The sequence below is a fragment of the Anser anser genome, assembly GCF_964211835.1.
Source record: "Anser anser genome assembly, chromosome: 3".
Lineage (NCBI taxonomy): Eukaryota > Metazoa > Chordata > Aves > Anseriformes > Anatidae > Anser > Anser anser.
In genome coordinates this window covers 50,201,530-50,222,348 of record NC_139722.1, presented here as the reverse complement: position 1 = coordinate 50,222,348, position 20,819 = coordinate 50,201,530, and the positions used below count along the sequence as shown (strand labels likewise).

Genomic DNA, 20,819 nt, shown 5'->3' with positions numbered 1-20,819 from the left:
GACGGTAGGCTTCTGTCCAACATTAAAAGCCCCTCACATTGACAGTTGCCCAGAGAAGCTGTGGATGCCCCATCCCTGGAGGTGTTCAAGGCCAGGCTGGATGGGGCTTTGGGCACCCTGGTCTGGTGGGAGGTGTCCCTGCCCATGGCAGGGGATGGAACTGGATGGGCTTTAAGGTCTCCTCCTGCAGTCACTTTAACCTTCTGCTGTGACACATTTTTAATGGTTATTCTGTAAAATTCATATGTCACTCTGTGTCAGAACATTTTGAACTTCAGGTATTACAAACTAACTGAAGCGAGCATCTCTGCCCATCTCTGCAATACATATTACTTCTCAGGATAGTAGTTGCATTCATTTGCTCTTTAAACAAGTTCTAAAGCTCCACTCTGATCTCAAGAGTGCAGTTTTCTTAATGGGATTTTTAGAAGGTGGCCATAAAAGAAAGACAATAGCTACTGTCAGAAGTATTAAGAAGTAGTGTGCAATGTGAACAGGCTACTTTAACTTGTTCCTGAATATAATTCTTCTAGATTCTTCCAAAAATAACTCCCCTCCAAACAGTAAAAATTGATATAAGTTGACAGCGTGTTTTAGCAGACACTGATGAAATGTTGATTTCTGCTTTTCTGAGCTTTTAGATGAAAAAAATAAGCAACACAATAAGGTAAACTCTTCTTAGTAGTTGTTGCTAACATCTTACACTGTCCTTATTTCATTTGTCTTCTGATTTTTCCTCCTTTCACCATTCTCCTCTCCTCATCACTTTTCCACCAAATTGCTGTACTTTACTTGCTGAGAAAGTACCTGGTCTGAGCAGCAGACAATAGCCTAAGTCGTGAAGTAAATCGCTGTTGACAGTTCTTGCCTTTTCGCTGCTTGATAAGTGAACTTGTAAGTAAAATGCTCTGTTCTCTTCTGGTGGTGGAGGCAAGTCTTCCATGTGTGGTCAAGCAGAACGCAGGGCTCGTTTCAATGTGCAGATCTCATGCACGTGGCTAGGCAAGTCGGTGTATTCCAATTACTAACTTGCCGCAGGTGTCAAGCTCTGCTTATTTACATTGGCAGGTCACTTTAACGTGAGCGTGTGGAAGAAGGCTAAATCATTTTAACAGACTATATAACGAGTCATATAGTTTCCAGAGGGACTTGGACGGGCTAGTAATTTGCAGCAAGATCAAGAGGATAGCAAGGAATCACATTTTGACCAGTAAATTCTAGAATGTAATTTTATTTGAAATAACTAGTATAACTGAAAGATATAGGGATATGAAGAGAAAGTAAATTTTACTGAAGGAATTTTGAATTCCTTATGCTATTTATTCTTATTTTTTTGTTTATTTTTATTATATTTTGTTTATTTATGCTCTTACTCTTTTATTATGCTATGTAAAGCTTGCTCAGGAGAGAAATTAATTAAGGGCATTTGTGTATACCTAGGACTTGAGAAAATACCTTTCTAAACAAACTACAGTTACTTTTAAACTTTGCTTGTGCTTTCATTATAATTCTGTGCAGAATTACAATTGTATGTAGTGAGAACATAATAAAGCTATAATCCAGGATACAGAGAGTGGATTTTTTTATTGTACCAGTGTATTAAAGAAATATGCACAAATTTAGAGAAACTTGTTATTTTACAAAGGAATGGATTTTATGAGTATGTACCTGCTCATACCTTCTGTCAATATATTGCAAGCAAAACAGGATTTTTAGAGCTTTTTTTTTTTTTTTTTTTTTTTGCTGTTCCATACCTGAGCAGTAGTGCAACTGTAGGAATCTATTGGGTTTCATCCTAGTATCATCTCGAAGGTAGAAGAAAGAGATAAGTAGGACTGAGGTTTAACAGGTGAAAAAGAGGTTGTGGAAAAGTAGAGGAAACTACTAGCATGATCAGAGGAGTCAGAGTCATATGAGGCAGTTATGGCCTGGAAGAAGTTTTCAGGCTCCCTGGTGAGTCTTAAAATTCTGTCGTCAGATTAGAGGAAACTTTGAATATTGTCGTTGTGTGCAATAATATTATTTCTGGGTATTGCTAAATCACCACTATATAACATATAATTTATGTGGGTATCACAGGATACAAATTTTCAAGTATTACAGCTTTTTGGAAGGAACTAGATTTGGCAAAGTAAAATATGCCCTTGAAATCTGCTAAGATGGTGTACAAAATAAGCTCTTTACTCGCATCTTCATTTACCAGTACGTGTCGGCTGACATGTTCTGAATAAAATGTCTGTTGCTCAAAGTATTTGTGCGCTTTACAAAGAATACGTAATTCTTCCAGTCAAATGCAGCTTAATAGGTGCTTGCCAGTGTTGTTGTTTTTCTTTTCCCTTATTAGAAAATTTCAGAGTGGAAAATTAAACTCTAAACCTTCTTATTTTCCTTCTCTTTCCAGTTGCATACTACAGATAGAGCAGTTTTGACACAAGATGAAGCACGTGGTTTTCAGGGCCTCCTTGTGCTACCACAACCACTTAGCTTGCTAGCGTAGGTGGGCTGTGGGTGGGGATGGAAAAAGGAGATTGCAGAGTTCTTTTCCTGAGCCTGGCTGTGACAGGTCTTTGGGAAAAAAGCAGATTACTGACTGCTAAAGAAGAAAAAAAAATAGAGGCAGATGAAAACTGGTAGATTTAAAAAGCAAAACAAGCCCCACCATTTTCTCTTAAGTTACCCATTTAAGCACGTAGCCCCCTTGAAGTTGGTAGTAGCATTCTCAAGGTTTTCTGCAATGATGTATGGAATATTCATAGAGTGCTTTTATTGTATAGATTGCTCTGCACTGGGAAGAGACTAAGTGAATGGGACAGTGGAGAGGGATTAAAGGCTAGATGGTGTACTAGGAGGAGGCAGTGAATGTGGGAGCTGAAGGAGAGAAAAGGAAGATAAGTCTGGTGTGTAGGAAAACAGTTTTAAAAAAAGGAAAAGGTGAAGGAGTTCTGGAAGAAAGCTCCAGCATGGTGATACGTGCAATTGAGAAGAAATAGAGGAAAGCAGTAAGGGAAAGGAAAATACCTTACAGTAAACAAAGACCCGTATACAAGTATAATTGGGAGAAGTTGTGACTGAAAACAGAAGATGGAGGGAAAAAGTAAGCAGAGAAAGATAAGAAAACTATGATTCTTGCAGAGGATCAGAGTGCATATCCATCCTGAACTAGGATGGGGGTCATTTAAGAAAAGAAAAACAGCTTAATTTAAACAGCCTTATAAAAATATGAGGGGGAAAGAGGGATATGGGATACAAAACTAGGTTAAACTACAACTTGAGTTTAAAAATCCTGTGCAGATCTGAAAGGTGTGTAGGCATTACTTAGAGCATCTTGATGGGCCATAATCATTTTGTTCACAGGAACACCTAGACAGACAGACCAATATCTTGTTAGCCATTGTCATTCATCCTATAATCTTTGAAAATCAGTCAGGCTTTCATTTTGCCTTCTGGGTGATGCTCTTTTCCTTAAAGATAGCAACACGAGATTCCACAGAGCCAGTTATTTAAGTGTGGGCATGAAGCTTCAGTGCCTTATGTTATGCTTGGCTGAACAAGTTAACAATCTGCACAAGGCTTCAGCAGTGTCTGGTTTTGAGAACATACACTCTGAAACTTCATGACTGGCTTAGGCTAATATCATGTTGCATACAATTCATGCCTTGTTGATACTCTGAACTTGAGGCAGGAACAGTGTCTCTGTATCTCTTCTATGTCTATATTCTAAAAGGAATAGATTTTATATGGGTGTAATACATATATGTATATATTCTTTTTTTGAGTAAGCTCATTGAGTTTCAGAAATATGCTTGTAAGAACATAGGTTGTCGAGAAAGTCTTGTGGTACCAATTTCATTAAGCAGCACCTGCTGGTGGTTCTTGCATTCACATCACCCTGCAGTTGTATGGTCATAGGATAAACTGGATTGGGTACTCATTCAAGGTCTTTTTATTTGCTGGATTACTTTTAACCGGGATCAATTTTCTGCTCTTCTTGTTTGTCATTTTAACCTGTATGGCAGGTGTAGAAAGATGGAGGAAGAAACTGCAGGATTTCTGTCTGTGCTGCTGAAAAGTGGTTATCAAATTGGTGCCTAAGTATTCATTCTTGATCTATGCAAAACTTTGCCAAGAACTCTCTTCAAATGTATTTTTGCACTTCTGAAATCATGGGAGCATTGCAACTGATTTCAATAAAATTAGGCTTCTTATGAAAATGGGCGGACTGGGGTGCTTAAAGGGCATTCCGGAGGTTTCTCTTTCAAGACATGGCTTTTTTTTTTCCTGATCATTTTTTCATCACAGCTTGCTAAGTTTTAAATGAGCAGAGTAGGAAAATCAGGCATCCACGTAGGTTTGGAATTGGATGACTTTGCATATCACTTGGACTTTTGTTAGAAATAATTAGAGTGAGTATTCTATGCAGTTGTAACATTCTTCCTAGAGTCAGACTATCTTATTCTTAAACTCAGATTTTTTTATTCAGAAGAAAATAATTCTGGCAAATATGCTTTTCCAAGCTAGAGATAGCCTATTCCAGGAATCCCTTAAATTAACTTCTTAATTGTAAGTGCAGCTTTATGGATGAGGAAGCTTTATTAATGGATATGAGGGAGTTTGGAATAAAACAGGCAGTAAGGGTGGCAGTTAAAATGAAATGAGACTTTATGCTCTCAGCTCTGTAAGGCAGTAGGAGGAGATGGTTCTAAAACCAAATAAGCAGTTTGCATGCATAAGTTAGTTATTATCAGTAATCTGGTGCAATGTCAGACTTATTTAGTTGTTTATTTTTCCAGAAGAACAAAATACAAAGTTTATATTAAAAAGTTGATGTGGGCAGGGGATTTTTTTTTTCCATGACATTCTTCTCACAAAGCAATCCTTTAATACAGCATCAGGACTGTTTAGTTATATGCTTCAGGTGAAAGGATGTGTTTGTTTTAGTGGTAATTCCAAGCTTCCTTCCCATTTCATTTTGTATTGAATACCACTGTTTAAGGGGAGATAGCCGTACAATTCCAAGATAATTATCATAGCAGTAGGAAAATTAGGCTCACTTTTCTATATCTGCCTCCATCTGTTCTTCTTTTAACCTCTTAGCGGTTTTGATGACTTTTCATAAAATAAAATCATAGACATGATGACTAGGGACCTCTGTTTATCAAGTCTAGCCTCTTGCTTTACTTAGTGCCCTGGCCAGCATGAAGCCAGCCCAGCCATCTTTGTCTGGGTGACTTGAATGCTTGCAAGGGTGGGTCTTCTGCAGGCTCCTCCATGACCTGTTCCAGCCTTGCACCTTTTGAAGCTTCATCAGCTCTACTGACGTGTGGGGCTAGTCTATCTCCATTGGCTTCTTAATGAGTCTTGCTGGTTCAGATGACTCGCTCCTGAAGGTTCTCAATGTCCTTCTTTTTGCTGTTATTAAATGAGTTTAGTTGTATGATTGGATTTTGTTTATTTGTTTTTACCGTGTCAAAACTAAGAGAGTCTAGAGCTAGGTCTAACCACAGCTCTAGTCTAGAGCTAGATCTAACCACACCTACAATCTGGGGTAATCTAAAGAAGACTCAGGAATCAGGGACTCAGCAGAGTGAAAAATGGTCCTGAACCTCTTGAAGTCTTTCCCCCCTCCGCGCCCAGTCCCCAAAACAAGGCTTTTTCATTTTGTCTTTCTTAGAAATTTTGCCTACTATTCTAAGAGAAGAGGAGAATTTCTATTTTAATTTTTATCTTTATAATGATGAGAAGTTATTGCTACTGAATAGGTGTATAGTGGCATGCCTGAAATTTCTTAGTAGTAGCACTAGCAGCAGTCAGTTACTTGCATGGTGTTAGCTTGTGCTGATGTTCAAGGTTGCCATCCCAGTAGATTGTCAATCTGTACTACGTGTGCTGAATCTGTTTTATAGATGAATTAATACCTCTGTTTTAGGGATGCAAATACCAGCAGCTTTCACAGGGGCTGCTTGTACTCAAAGGACAAGAAAAAAGGACAGATATTTGGAAAACAATGGTGCAGTCAGAATGTGAGTATGTTCAGTGAAACATGCAGTACATCTATGTATTTCAAATACAATTATTGACATATTTTGATCAACACATTTAATACTGGATTTTTTTAGTATAAATAAAGAGGTGAAATTAAGCCTCTTTCCTACCACTATTATATTTAAGTCTTTCTTTTGAAGATATAATTTGAACAGGAATAAGGTCTGATATATTTGTGTATGAAGGAATTCATTTTAGTTAATCTGTTGTTTGTTAAAAATGTAAAGGGGGAAAAAAAAGTTTGTCTGACAGCCTAATCTAGTAGGTTGTTTTTCATACTGCAGCTGAAATTAAAAGTATCCATCATAGTGATGTGAACAAATCAAGAAAATATTCTTCACAGAGCTGTCATTACAGGCAAATGTTCATCTATTGATAACAGAGTGAATAGCTAATAATTTGAATTGTGAGTTCACGGAAAGTTGATATTAATGAGACTGAGATGAAGAACGCAACTATTTCTGTGTGGAAAATAGATATTAAGGTGTACACAAATATAACTTCACAGTGTTATTTAATTCTGATGGTTTTGTTACTGGTTTACCAATTAAGACTGCAGGATTAAGTCCTAAAATGCTTATATGCAGTAGATACGTGACAAACACTGGTAGTAGCAGTGCAAGCCTCCTGCCCACACACCAGATGCTATTTCTTTCTTTAAATTTATACCTAGCATAGTTGCTTTGAGGATATGAAAGGAAGCTGGGTGTTCCTTCTCTAAACTCGAGGGCTATTTCACACCTTTGGCTGCACTTTTATTTTGTGTTTTAAAATGAAGGTGAATGAATAAACATGATCTCTTTTTGCATTCTGAAAAACTGTATTTCTGAGTCTGTAGCACATACAAGTTGGAAGACAGAGGCCTATTGTGATTTTTCTGCACTTGAAATCTGCATTAAATTTTTGGTTTCTTTTTGCTTTGGTATGATGGTAGCATGTCGAAGCTGAAAGTCTAGGAAGAGTGATGCTCCTGATTTCTGGGCAGGGAGCATTCTTGATCGATACTGAAGGTTGTTTTTTCTCAGTACTCTTTCTCAGCTGGAAATGTAGTGTCCGCTTGTCTGAAGTCTTGGAACAGAGCAATGAGTTCCCAGTATGCTGCTAGATTTCAAACAGAGAACCTCAGGTGGAGTTACTTATCCATCCTGTATTTGTCTCGCCTATTATTTTGCTACAAGCTGGCCAGTTTAGACAAAATTGTAATCCTTGTAGTTATCATGACAATCCAGACAATATTGACCGTGGGAATAGACTATAGGACATGGGGATGTCTGTGCTTCCCCATTTTTATTGCAGGGCAAACAAATGTGGTTTTTTTTTTCCTTTTTTTTTTTTTTTTTTTTTTGCTAACAACTAGTATACCCACTGAAGCGCAGGACCTTTTCTCAACAGAATTACTCTGTGACAGGAGCATTTTTATAACTGTATTTTCTCAGGCAGAAGAGCATTAGGAGGAATAATTCATTTAAATATACCAAATCATATTTAATTTGTTGCTTAGCAGCCAAAGCAAATTATGGAAATCTCAGAGACAGATGAAATACTGCTTTAGTAAAGGGATTTTAGATCAGTTAGTACACTGATGTTGTTCACTGTTCCACCGAAGTTCAGATTTGGGGGGTTGTCTTCTCCCAGTGACTCAGTGTTGTCATTAGCCAAAATCGTTTTGAGGAAACCTGAAATGGCATCAGGAGAAAAACAAAAGTGAGTATTAAAATAAAAAAGGGGTGGAGGAAAGAAAAGAGGGGAAAAAAAGAAACAACTCTGCATTTTGAAATCTCATCAGATGAACACTTTAATTAGGTACATTGATGAGAAAATTTAACATATCCCTATTCTAGATGTTTAGGGAGTTCCCGTGATGCCAATTTAATTTACAAGTTATTTCGCCACGGAAGTTCAAGTAGATGGAAACCACACTTAACTAATCTTTGTTATTTTGAAGGTACAGGTGATTCAATTTCACAGTGTGCATAGAGGAAGCTATGTTATGTTTGAAAGTTTCATCATTTGGTCTTAATTAATTTTACTGTGTATAGTTGGATACAAAGGATAGTAATTACCATAGCAAAACCAAAGAAAAGCTCTGAGCGCACGCAATTCTTTCAATGATTTTCTGTCTCCAATGTTTTGGGCCTGAAGGAATTACTAAGAAGCGGTGTTCAGGGGTTGGGGAAGTGGAACCTAAAGGCTATTCAAAGATAAAAGTGTAAGATATGTACATAAATACACACAGAATAAAACAGAAAATATGCAGAGATTTTAGCATACAGGTAAGCATTAGGGTGTATGTGAATACAGCCAAAATGCTTCGGGTTGACTGGGGAGCCAGACTGAAATGAGCAGAGGATTTTTCATATGCGACTTGAATGTGAGACCATCTGAGGGGCTGATAAAACTAGAGGAAAATTCCAAAGTTCATGCAGTGGAGATGGGCGTAGATTGGGGTTATTTTTTACTTTTTAACTCACTGTGAGTGAGTAGAGGGAATTCCGAAGATTAAAGTTTGAAACTAGGCAAGTTTTGAATATATGCTTTGTGGTTGCAAACCTGTTGCCATCATGAATGTTTCTTCATAGAAACTTAGAACCTTTTGGAAAGAAAAATCCTTTTGGTTGGATAGTTGGTGTACAATAATCTTGCTCCTTTTGTTACCCATCAGACAGGCCACAGTTGTTTTTCTTTGCTTGTTGGTAAGGAGATAACCAACCACAGGTGTGATTTTGACTTTGGTCTCCTCTAATTCCTTGTGCTTTTTTTTTTTTTTTTTAATTCCTTTTGGTATAAAAATAGTGCTCACTGCTCTTTTACCATTTCTCTTTCTGGTTTAAATGAATAATCGTTACGTGTGGGCAGCATCACTTTGAAGGTGTGGCTTTTATTGCATAGGTAACTGCTGCAGCCAGATACTGGATATTTATGGAAGATACTTTAAACTGAGCAGAACATTTGTTACCTTAATATAGAGTAGGAAATGCATACTTTTTGAAACAGGATATATAGAAAACGTTAACAATTTTTATTGCAGATACTAATTTTATGAAGAAAAAAACCACAGTACAACATGAAAGTTTAGTTTCTTCTTTATTACAAAATATTTCTGCTGTTCTTATGGTCTTCCAAGAATTCCCTGTTTACGCAGCATCTTTTGTTTAAAGGCATTTATGTATGTCAAGCCTTAGTTGGATTTAGTTCCCATGCTTCTCACATGTTCTACTATGTTTTCTTTCATATTAGAAAGCTAAATGGGTAGAGGATCTTTGTGGACTGCTTAAAACTTAATGCAGTGTGAGAAGCTTGGCAGAAGAGGCGAGTCCCCGAACTCCTTTTATCCCAACCTCAAAACTATTTTTTCTCATTTTTTGCCATGCTGAATTTATTTTCAAAACTTAATTTTACACAGTCGCAAAATTGTAGGTTACAGAATAATGCTGACTTAAACATCGTGTTTCTCAGAAGATACTTGGGGGCTAACACTGGAAATTGACAACCCAGGTTAGTTGTAATTGAGGCAGGGGGCTCCTACTGTGTGTTTTTTTTGTCTGTTTTGACAGAACTAGGTTCTGTTGGTATAGTCTACGTTTTCTTTGCCAAAAAAAAGGCTGAAAAGGATGCAGGGAGCATCACTTTGTGTCACTGATGAAATTCAAAGATAATGTTACAAGTCAACAGTGGGCACCTCACGGACAGTTTGTTTAATGAGAGAGGCCTTGAGGGAGGCAGCCTACAAATTAGCAGTGAAATCATCAGAAATGATGTGCAAAAGCACCAACTTCCTATTTAAGAGTTGAAAATGAGTAGGTGCAGACAATGTTGATTCTTGTTTTCAAGGCTGCGGTCAGGACAGAGACCTGGGATTTATGGGTTTATTTCATGCACATGCTGATTATTCGAAACACAGCCTTGTGAAGAATTGTTCTATCTTGGTTTACATTGAAATGGATTTGAAGTTGACGTTACCTTGCAGGACTGGACTGTTAATTCAGCATCTCTTATTACCAGCATCTCTTTCATCGCTCTCATTTTATTTCTTTCTTTATTTTTGAGATAGCAATATTCTCTCTGATTTCCAGAGGTGACTTCTACAAACATGTCTATATTGAAGTATCACCTCTGTGAAGCTATCTACAGCTGAATAAATTGATCAGATGTTGTATTGTTTTATTTTGTTCAGTTCCTGACACATTTGAAGCTTTTTGGAATAAGTGCCAGATGAAAATTGGAGGATATATACATTCTAAGAACCAGAGAGCTTTATAGTAGATGTATGCAACAGAAGAAACACAAAGTTAAATCTGTTGACTCAAGGATCTTATTTTAATCTTACTTTAGAAAATGCAGATAAAAGGCTTTTAACTGTTCTTGTTAACTACCTAAGCTTTTTCACACTTCTTGTGAAAACTACTAAAAGCTCTATTCTAGTGTTTCAAGGTTTTGTAATGACTAAAATGCTGTAGTATAATTACAGAAAAAAACACAGAATGTAGTCATACTGCCTAATTTTCATATATTAAATAGATGAAAATTTTCAAAAACAATCTTTAGTAGCATTTGATCAGTTGTGTTGGTGTTGGGCATAAATGTTACTATAAGTGTAGTGAGCTTTGCGAAGATAAATATAAGAATCAAGTATATGTTAGTTTAACAAAGCACTTTGGGGCTTGAACATTTTATGCTCAGAAAGAAAATGGCTCCCAAATAACTTTATTTTTTTTGTTAAAAAACAACCACCCAAAAAAACAGAACAAAAAAAATACATGAAGTAAAGGTGTATGTGTTTCTGTTACCCGTATTGTTTTGTTTGTTTGTTTGCATTTTTTTCTGGGCAGTGAGGAGAATAGGGAGGGACATTGAGCACCTGCAGAGAAATGAACCGTACTCCTCAAACAAGAAGCTTTCTAGAAGCCTCTGTGCTTTTTCAACTCCCTTCAACTGAGCAAATGTTAATTTAAGAGCCTTATCTTTTCATCCATAACAAGGCCACTGAGGTATTTGGAGTACATAGTGCTAGAGATTTTAAAGATTAAAGTCAGCATCTTTAACTGGGTCTGGGGAACACCTGATGGATTTTTAGGGAGAACAAAAGCTATTGTATGATAGTCTCTTAATAAAATTTAGGTAGAAATATACACAGCTTTATTAGTTGCTGTCTTGTGGCCTAGTGCTGACTCTACGTGTAAACAGAGCAAATACCAGAGATTTACACGTCTGTCCAGCAGTCTGGAGCAATTTATTGAAGGATAAAAAATAGGGGATTAAGAAAAAAAAAGAGATCATGTGATTCATTGATACAATGTGTAAAACTATTTCTAATCTGTACTCAAACATATGGTATAAAGTAAAGGTGTTATCTAATGTTCGTTATCATTTTCATTTCGTTAATCATTTGCATCTGTATTTAATGGATGGAAAGAAATCATAATCAGAACTCATAGTCAGAAAGCCGATATAAATGCCACAGTGTTAGTTCTTAATATCTTATTTTTGTGTTCACTGTGATTCGTACAGAGTTGGATGTGTATGCTCCAGAAGTTCCTGACAAAATGTTTCATGATATTAACAAAATTTACAAAGCTAGGAGGGTGGCTGGTAGATCAGGTAGTAGTGCTGCTGTTCAGAGGAACTTGGACAGTCTGAAGAAAGAGGCTGATGGAAACATCATAAATTTCCACAATGGGACATGCAAAATCCTACAAGTGGTGGGGATTAACCCCAGGCACCGGTGTGTGCAGGTCCAGCGAGTCGAGGGAGGTTATCCTCCATCAGCACTGGTAAGACAAGTGTTGGGTCCAGTCGTGGGTTCCCCACAACAAAGGAGGAAGTGTCGTTGCCTTCTGCCCCTTGTATTTGGAATTGCTGCAGCTGAGGGTTCCTGCCACCACGCACGCAAAGAATGACTTCATCTGTTGCACCTACAGGAATCATAACATAGAGACAGTTCAGCAAAAGCATAATATTTAACCATAGTTCTGGTTAAAAAGAATCCCAGCTTTACCTGTCTAGTGCTTACAAATGAGCAATGAAAGATCTGTGGTCAATGTATCTGAGTAACTGTGGTTGTTTCTGTATACGTAACTGCTTCCTGTTCATAAAATAGGTGGGAGTTTGTGCAACAGAAGTTCGTAACTTCCACTGCACATCTTTCTCTGCTCAGCAATCACACGGAGAGATTTTTGTTGGGGTAAGGATCGTTTGCCTCTCTGTCGATCCATTTTGATTATTCTGCAATAAATGAATCATACTGAATAAACAAATCCTTTCATTCTAGCAGCTAACTAGCTTCTGTTTTAGCTACTGTCACGTTAGCTATTAGATTATGATAAATTGTCATGCCTTTTCATACTTATGCTAGTTACAGGGCTTTGTATGATTGTTTTTAATGCTGATTATCGACTAGAAGACTGCTGTCACTCTTCTCTGTATTTTCTCCTTGTACTTCTCTCTTAGGAAATGGGCGGGAGGTGGGGGAAGGAGGGAGGAATGAGGCATCACTGAAAACCGTGTTGTAGCATGTCATCTTCTGGAATGGTAGGCTCTTTGAGGTTGTGTGCATCTCATGAGAGAGGTTTTCTGAAATTGACACAAAACCATGCAGCCGATGAAGTTATGATTACTTCATTGAAAGATCTAGTTGCCTAGTAGTGCACGTACTGGCATGTAGGTCTACCTTTACCTGTGCTTCTGTAATAAGCATATCTCATGAGAATACGTGGTTTTGAGGCAAAAGACTTAAAACATGTTTTTCATGTTTTACAGCTAATTATAGCTAACTGCCTAGTTTCAGACAATAACTTGTTCTCAGTGGCTTGATTGGAAACTTGAAAAGCAGGGTTTGTATGTGTTAGCAGGTATTCCTCTGAAAATAGTAAATAGTTCTATCTGCCCATTTTATGCACTGGCAGTAGTTTTAAAAATATATGTGAAATATCAGAAGTTTTCTGGAATTCGTCAGGTTATATAAGTTGCATTATTTTTTTAACTTACTTAGAAAGACTTTAGTAGTGATCCATCTTTTCCTTTATTTCCACAAACAAAAAGGGTATCATAATGTACGTTCAGTACAATAAAAGACGAACATCTAAATATATAAAGTACTTTCAGTAAATGGGACTTAAGGCAACTTACATCGTGCACAAAGTTTCTTAATCTTAAAGTTATCAGACTAGTTTAAACAGATGCAGGACATGGGGAAAAAAGTAAATTTGAGTCGTTTAGAAAGTCGAGATCTATCTGTATATGTAGAGAAAGTGTCGCCAGTAAGAAAGCAACAGGTGTCTTAATAAATAAAAAATCCCCCTCTTTTCCACTTTTTTTTTTTTATTAGTTCTAATGTTGGCTGCCGAAGCTCAAAGAAGAGGTCACAGACCTAAGCCTCCTTTCTGTTCGTCTGGCTGAGTGAGGTAATGCATTCTCTTCACCCAGCAACGTGTAGCTTTGTGGTGGCTGGAAGAAGGAACAGTCAGAGATCCAAGCTGCCAAAACAGAATTGAAATGCAGAGGAGACACAATTATTCAACTAAATAAAAGTGAAGGAAATAAGATGACAGAAATAAGTATAAGGATACGGACAAAGGAAAACAAGATAATCTGATCTCAAGCAGATTTGTCACTTTCAGTTGTTGGATATAAATAAAATAAAATCCTCTTCCCTCCTCGTATTCTGTTGTTACAAAAATTCACTGATACATCTCATTCTACCCAAAGGTTATATAACTCCTTAAAAATGCAAAAAATCCCCCCAAACTGTTGTTAAAAACAATTATAAATACACTCTCTCCTTTTTATCTCTTTTTGATAATGTCAAATAAAATACTTAGTTACTGGTTTGATGTCTTCTAGGGCCATAAAGTGAGGAAAGCTTGTTAAGTGTGCTTTAAAGCATAGCTTATGCTCTGGTAAAAATTGTTTCACTTTCATCTTCATAAATTATAGTAACTGAAGAGTCAGGAAATTGAATTAACTTTTAAGTCAATGTTTCTTGAATTATTTTGAAAATCAGCAAATTAGTTGCGTAATTGAAGACCCGAAGTGGGCAAAATTGCACGCACAAGGAAACTATTGTTTGGGTTGCACAAAGCTCTTCAGTTGCATTTACATGCAATAGTAGAACTGGAAGGCAGAGGAAGAGTATGACTTACATACTTGAGCACAACAAACATGAATAGTTGTATGTAACTTATGCAGGTACGTTTTTGATCTTTTTTTAAAAGAGGCAGTAATATGGAAACTAAAAATTTTTATTATGCCTCTATACTGGCAAGGTTTAAGATTTTTAAGAGCTAATAACTTGATATGAAAGAACTGAAATCCTGCATAGACCAAAGGCAATCATTCTGATTCTGATTTTTTTGTACTCACAAAGCAGTAGAAACAACTTGTGAAATACCATGATGTTCAGCTTGAGTTAGTTATTTAATTCTAGTTGAATAGCTGGATTCTTAGTTGACTGAAAAACTTTAGGGAGGCATAATGAACATGCATTTTGTCTTTATTTTCAGAGGGTTGGGTTTAGTATTGTTTTTTTTTTTTCATTGATTCTCAAATTACTGTTCTCGAAGACTGCTAGAAAAAAGTTTTTAGGGAGAGATGAGCAGGTAGGAGCTAAGTGTAGGAGGAAGAAAATGACTTTATTCCCCATAAGAAATACCGATGTTTCCGTTTTGACCACTTGTGGAAAACATGGCATGCTTCCATTTGATCTTGCTTCTGGTACTTTGATAAACTTATACAAAGAAATGTTCAGACTTACTAAGCAGTAATGGAGTAAAGAAGTGAGGATAGGCCATTAAGCAAAAAATAAAAATCCACCTCCCCAAGTGTACAGTATTTTAGTGAAAACAACAGATTTCAGACTAAGCATGTGATGTAGCTATATATTCTGTCTATTCTGAGATTTTGAGTAGGTTATAGTGTTGTGCATACATCTGAGTAGTTGAAGTGATTACAGTATTGCTAGACTTCACAATTATGGGATTGTATCTCTGACTTAATTTTTGTGAGGTAATTCTATTAGATCTGAACAGCTTTTGCCTTAGTTTCAACAGGAAAGACTGGGATTTTTCAGCTTGGAAAAAAGGCATTTGAAAGATGAAGAAGAATAATGACAAGTTGTTTTTGAAGTAGGTTAGCATACAGTGTAATGAAACTATGACGCATAAGTTTTAAAACAAGAGTAGGTTTCATGTAACTTAAGTTGTGGCATTAGTACTGGATATGTGTGCCAACAGTATGATTTAATTAGGCTAGGAAAATGGCTAGATGGAAAAACAGGAAATACAAAAGTGGATACAACTTATGATTTAGGGAATACCTAATTTGCAAAATCATACAAGGAAAATGTGTTTTTACTTTCACTGTTTTCAAAAGTCTTCTTTAGACATCCGTAGGTAGCCACTCTCAGAAACACAATCCTGTGCTGGCTATTTTGAGTTGGTGTGACTGATCTTCTCTAAAAAGCTTTAAAGTAATGGAAAGATAGATTCTGAATGGTAGATAACTATCAAAAAAACATATGTAAGATGAATAAAATTAGATAGGTTATTTTATTTTTTTTTTGAAAAATGTCTTGAGGCTTGTCATACTTGTGATAGAACACAGCAAAAATGCAAACTACTCTTCCTGCTAATAAAAAAAAGTAAATACTGCCTACATCTGTCAGAGGAACTCTGGACCCCTAAAAATAATATTACTTCTTTTCCTTTTTGCAACCAAAACAAAGCCCATTATTATTAATGTCTAGTATGTACAAAATAAAGATTCTGTACGTTTTGACCACAATAGCAGTTTTTTTAAGATTCTTTCTATCTTTAATATAGTTATATCTGTTTCATGTTTGGCCGCATTTTTAGGAATTATTTTGACTGAGTGGAACTACAAAAAGATTCTTTATAGGTCAGTTTGTAGGATTGGGACTTCCACAGGTTCCACAGGCTTTTGGGACAGGGACTCTCTTCTCTTGTTTCTAAACTAGAGGCTTCCTTTCAGAAATTGTAGTAGAGCATGAGGTTTTATTTTTAATATGACAGTTGGGATCACGTACGCTTCTTTCTTATTTAAATAACAACTGAATTAGCTATCTGAAATCTTCAGCGCTTCTTTGCTAAGAGGAGGGTAGGAAGAAAGGGGAGAGTAGGAAGAAAAAGGTAAGAAATCACCTACTAAGGAAATCACCTACTAACGTACCAACAGCAAAGTTTAGCATTTATTTTCTGGAATACTTATTTCCTATTTTTATGTTACGTAATAAATGTACAGTTTTAAAAACTCCACTCTATTAAAATAAAAAACAACATGTTTTTGTTTAATGATTACTTTTTGTCGTGTTTTTGTCCTAATGGAATTCAGCCAACAACCTTGTCCTAGATCAGTTTTGTCTGTGTTGTAACACTGAATAACTGCTAGGTAGTGACTTCAAAAAGGGTACATGCAGCCTTCACATCTTTTATTCTTTGTATGTTATATCTAATTTTTCTAACTGAAAACTTCTAAAGGAGTAATTTTAACAGCATTTTTATGTCTGCAGTCCAGTTCTGACTTTTTAAATATATATTATAGTTTTCCGTACCTTTTTTAAAATTATGAGAAAGTCATTTTACATGCTCTTAATCTGGCTGTGTGGCATGATCACAGTCATCTTATATAACACCGACAATTCCATATACGTATTTATGATGGCAGTTGTGGTGTGCATGTCATTTTTCTGGTTTTGTTTAGCAGAGAATTGACATCCAGGCTATAAAACGTTCAGTGAGCCTGCCCTCCAAATTATGCCAGTAAATATTGGCATTCTAGAAAAAGAAATAGCTAAGCATGCACATCAGTGACAAAAAAAATAATTGGGGTGCCACATTAATGCTGGTGCCATCTACTTAATGGAATAATTTTCAAAGGAAGGTAAATGTTACTTTTCCTAAGCCATTTCATTTCTGGAAGACTTAGAAACAGTGGCATTTCCTTTTCTTCACCAATTCTTATCTTTACTTTCAAGATTAGGTAAATGCAACTCCGTTCTTTAGGGTTGGTTTGTAATGGTGTTTTATATTGGTAATATCAGCCAAGGAGAAGATGAAATGGCATTTTATAATTAGATATATATGATCTACATGGAAGAAGAACAGTGCGGATCCTTTTTTGTTAGCTCCATCTGCCTGTAATAAACTCATTGAGGTAGAGTGGCTGATCCTTCTGTAAGCGTTTTCAGAATCCATTTTAAAACACTGTTTTTCAAACTATTTTGTTGTTATGTCTCTGTGGGAGTGGAAACTGCTGTCTAAACTAGAGCTCTGTGTTGGACTGTATACAGCTCTCAAGGACTGAATGTGCTCTAAGAGCTGCGTGTGTGTACCATTATTTGGGATTCCCTGTTCTAGAAGAGACTCCTTCCGCTGGAAGCAGGAGGCAGGTTGAAGAGCTCCTAGCAAAACCTACTGTGGTCTGAATTGTTTGTGTTGAAATAACCATTATCATCCCTAGTTCACTAGGCACTCTGCTTTATTTTTGGTTTCATTTGATACAGAGGTTCGTGCCATTGTCCAGAATGTTGGTAAAACACTTTCCAAATACATACGTTGTCTAGGACTTTTTGTAATGTCTTGTTTAAGGATTCTGAATTTGTCTGAAGTAAAGATAAATTCACTTTTTGTTCGCCATACAACCATCCTGTGTTCTCAGTTGTTAACAGGTCTGACAAAATGCTGCCTTCATAGTCTTAAATTAACTAATAGTTCTCTTGCAAACTGTGTCCCTTGGATCTCTATTCTATGGAAGACAAGCTTCATAATTTTCTTTCTTCCTCAAAGTCAGCTGGTGCTTTTTTGCCCAAACTGTTCAGAAACTTGCTCCACAGAAGTTTCCCAATATGTTTGTGGAAGGAGTAGCACTGCATCCGAAGCTGTTGATTTTATTAGTGGAAACTTCTTATCAGATACAACTATCTATTCCTGTGTCATTAGTCCAGTAGATATACAATGAATATTTAAGCCAGGTTGGTTGAAATGTTTATTCCATAGTGCTGCTTTCTCCACTAATGCTGATTAAGGAGAAGATGCATTTTTAAAGTACTTGAAAAGAACTTTCAGATTTTTCAGGCAAGAGGATTAAGCCAGATTTATTTTCACGGGGTATTCTCTTGCTTCTGCACAAGTCACAAATCAGAAGCATTTTAATATTTTCTCTATGCTATGGTCTATGTATTTTCTTTTTCAAACCCATTACTACCAAGGAATTGTGTTAATAGACTGATAAAAGTGAATGATAGAAGCTATTTTTACTTCCAAACAGTAAATAGATTGCTTTGGCAGTCACCTGTAGGAAACCTCCTAATCACTGACAGAGCAGCACTTTGGGATGTAAAGTGATGAATAATCTGTGGCTTGCTTGGTTTTTCCTTTTTCTCTTTTTTTCTTTATTTTTTTTTATTTTTTTATTTTTTTCTTCTTTTTTAATAATTCAAATTTAGGAGGCTCTTGCATTTTGGAAAAGTATTCCAGACCAATCTTGTATCTTAAGGGCTTCAATTCACAAGCACATTCTTGTGTTACAAGAATGCTGTCGTTCATCTGATTTTTGCCTGTTGAGGTGTGTGTGTGTACACTTGCAACTCTGTGCTCCTATATATTCTGTGTTGCAGAACTGACGAATGCCCTGTAGTTGTAAAGGAGCAGGTTTTATACAATAACATTATCCTGCAGTAATTTATTTTCCTAAGCCTTAAAAATTCCTTTATGGTGTAAATTTGCCTGTTGATAGTAAGCTCCATATATTTCTCTCCATGTGAAGGAAGAAGAAGGGAAGAAATCTTTTTATACGCAGCTGTACACGCAAATGTACAGCCTTGACTTAAAATAGAAGTAGTCACAGGAACTGTCGGAAGGCCTGAAAGCATGTGATTTTCTTGAGGTATGCCTTACAGTGGGACAATCCACTATGGCAGGGGAGATTAGAGAATTAAGTATATTAAAAATAAATGGCACTTCCTAAAATTTTAGAGATTGTTTGAGCACAGGTGTATAAAAATGTATAAGGTCATCATCACGTGCTTAAAAAAGAGTATTCAGGAAACCTTGGTGCTGAACAAACTTATTTCTTGTCATCGCTGCATTACACACGTACTTAATTATCCTGGCAAGTGACAGCTGATTTCTGAGGTCCTAAATAGATAAGTCTTTTATACTTGAAATGCTTCCTTAACTGGAAAACACCCCCTCTCCAGACAAAACATTAATTTTGAGGTCGTTAATGTAGAGTAACAGCCATGTTGGGAAAAATAACAGTAAGTTGGATATTTCACCATCTATTTTTCCTAACATTAATTAAACTAGCAGAGGTACAGATGGAATTATCAGAAAGGCACAGTTGTGTGAAGTGCACACACTTCAGAGCTGATGTGCAGAGCGAAGCCAAGCGGAGGAAACAAATCTCATACTTTGCCTATGCAATGGCAAAGAACAAGAACAGGGAAGGCGTGCATACACCTCCAAAACACCTTCCCAGCTTTCAGTACTGCATGCTTTGCATGGGATTCAGATTTCCAAGGTCAAGGGAGTGATCCAAAAAAAAAAAAATCCTACTTAACTGTCACCAGTGTATAAGGTTTCGAGCAAAAGCTGTCATAAACTTTCAGGTCTGTGCTGAGCCCAAGCCTGAGGGTGCAGGCGTCAGCACGTTTAGGTGTCTGACTTCCAGCAAGGGCTGCTTCGAAACCACGGGGGGACGGTCTTGCTGCTCTCTCCTTTCAGGGATGCAAACCAGTAGGAGTAAGCTGCACTTTGGATGCACCTAGACAATAGGGAAATAAGGCCAAACCGCCGCTCTTTTTTTCTTTGCCAGTTTTCAGAAAGAGAGTGTACCGGTGCCTGTATCCCGGTGATTAAGGCATTCTTGAACGTGAGACGGATGGATCTGAATAGATGGGGAGTTTCTGCTTAGTGAATCAGTGTTTCCCCTTAGTGCCTTAATGCCTGAGCAGCTATGTGAGAAATGGGAAATAACATCGATTAATCCACTTGTCTGGATCCAGATACCGTGGTGGAAAAAAACTAAATGTGGGAGTGTTTAAAATGGTCTGAGGTGCTTGCTTCCAGTGTAGCTTAGGTAGATAAATCCATAAAAGAGGTATTTTAAATCCATAAAAGAGGTAACATTTCCAAAATGCCTTCTCTCTTGTGCATTTTCCTTTTGCTTGGTGAAGGTATTTCTTGTATTCAGGATACTCAGTATTGTGAATACTGTTTTTCTATACCTGAGGCTGTACACTCAGTGTATAGAGAATGAAGGAGCTTAATGGAGCATGTGGTTTCCATCCCTCGAGCCAACCACCTTAATTCTTCTGCTCTGGCCTTGAGTGCTGTGTCTGACTTTGGATCTGACCCCTGCATCCACTTGAACAAGAACAGTTAAAACTGGCAGAGTTACTTCAGTGAGATCGCTTAGGGCACATTTATTGTTTTTGATGGTTCTGTACAGAGAGAATAAAAGATTGCATTTTACACATAATAAAAAATAATTATAAACATTCTGAAAGCAACCTTATCTTTGATTTCTAATGAGTGTATCTTTAATAGAAAAGAAACACCAGCTATGAAAAAAATATTTTAAAAGAGTTTCAGTGCATAGAAAATTACAAAATGGATAGTGTGTATGTGAAGAAAACTTTTCAGGTGCAAGTTGCATGCATAGTCATACAGAACTGTGCTTCTTATCATGCTTGTGCTAATGGGGTTCTCTATTTAACATCTGTTTTTAAAACAAAACAAACAAAAAAAAGGAAAAAACTTCAT

At 36.7% G+C, this 20,819-nt stretch overlaps 1 protein-coding gene across 9 annotated transcripts in view; it reads left to right on the top strand.

Annotated features, from left to right (window-relative positions):
* WASF1 (WASP family member 1) overlaps positions 1-20,819 on the top strand; it is an 85,932-nt gene that overhangs the window by 12,491 nt on the left and 52,622 nt on the right. For 3 of the 9 annotated variants that reach the window (XM_083832526.1, XM_083832530.1, XM_083832528.1), the window contains one exon: positions 13,367-13,442. The exons of 4 other annotated variants lie outside the window; for them this stretch is intronic. The gene's annotated coding sequence lies outside the window, so the exon portion shown is untranslated. Of the gene's footprint in view, positions 1-12,139; positions 12,224-13,366; positions 13,443-20,819 lie in introns of all 9 variants that reach the window. 2 more of the 9 variants (XM_083832527.1, XM_083832531.1) reach the window with 1 other exon arrangement.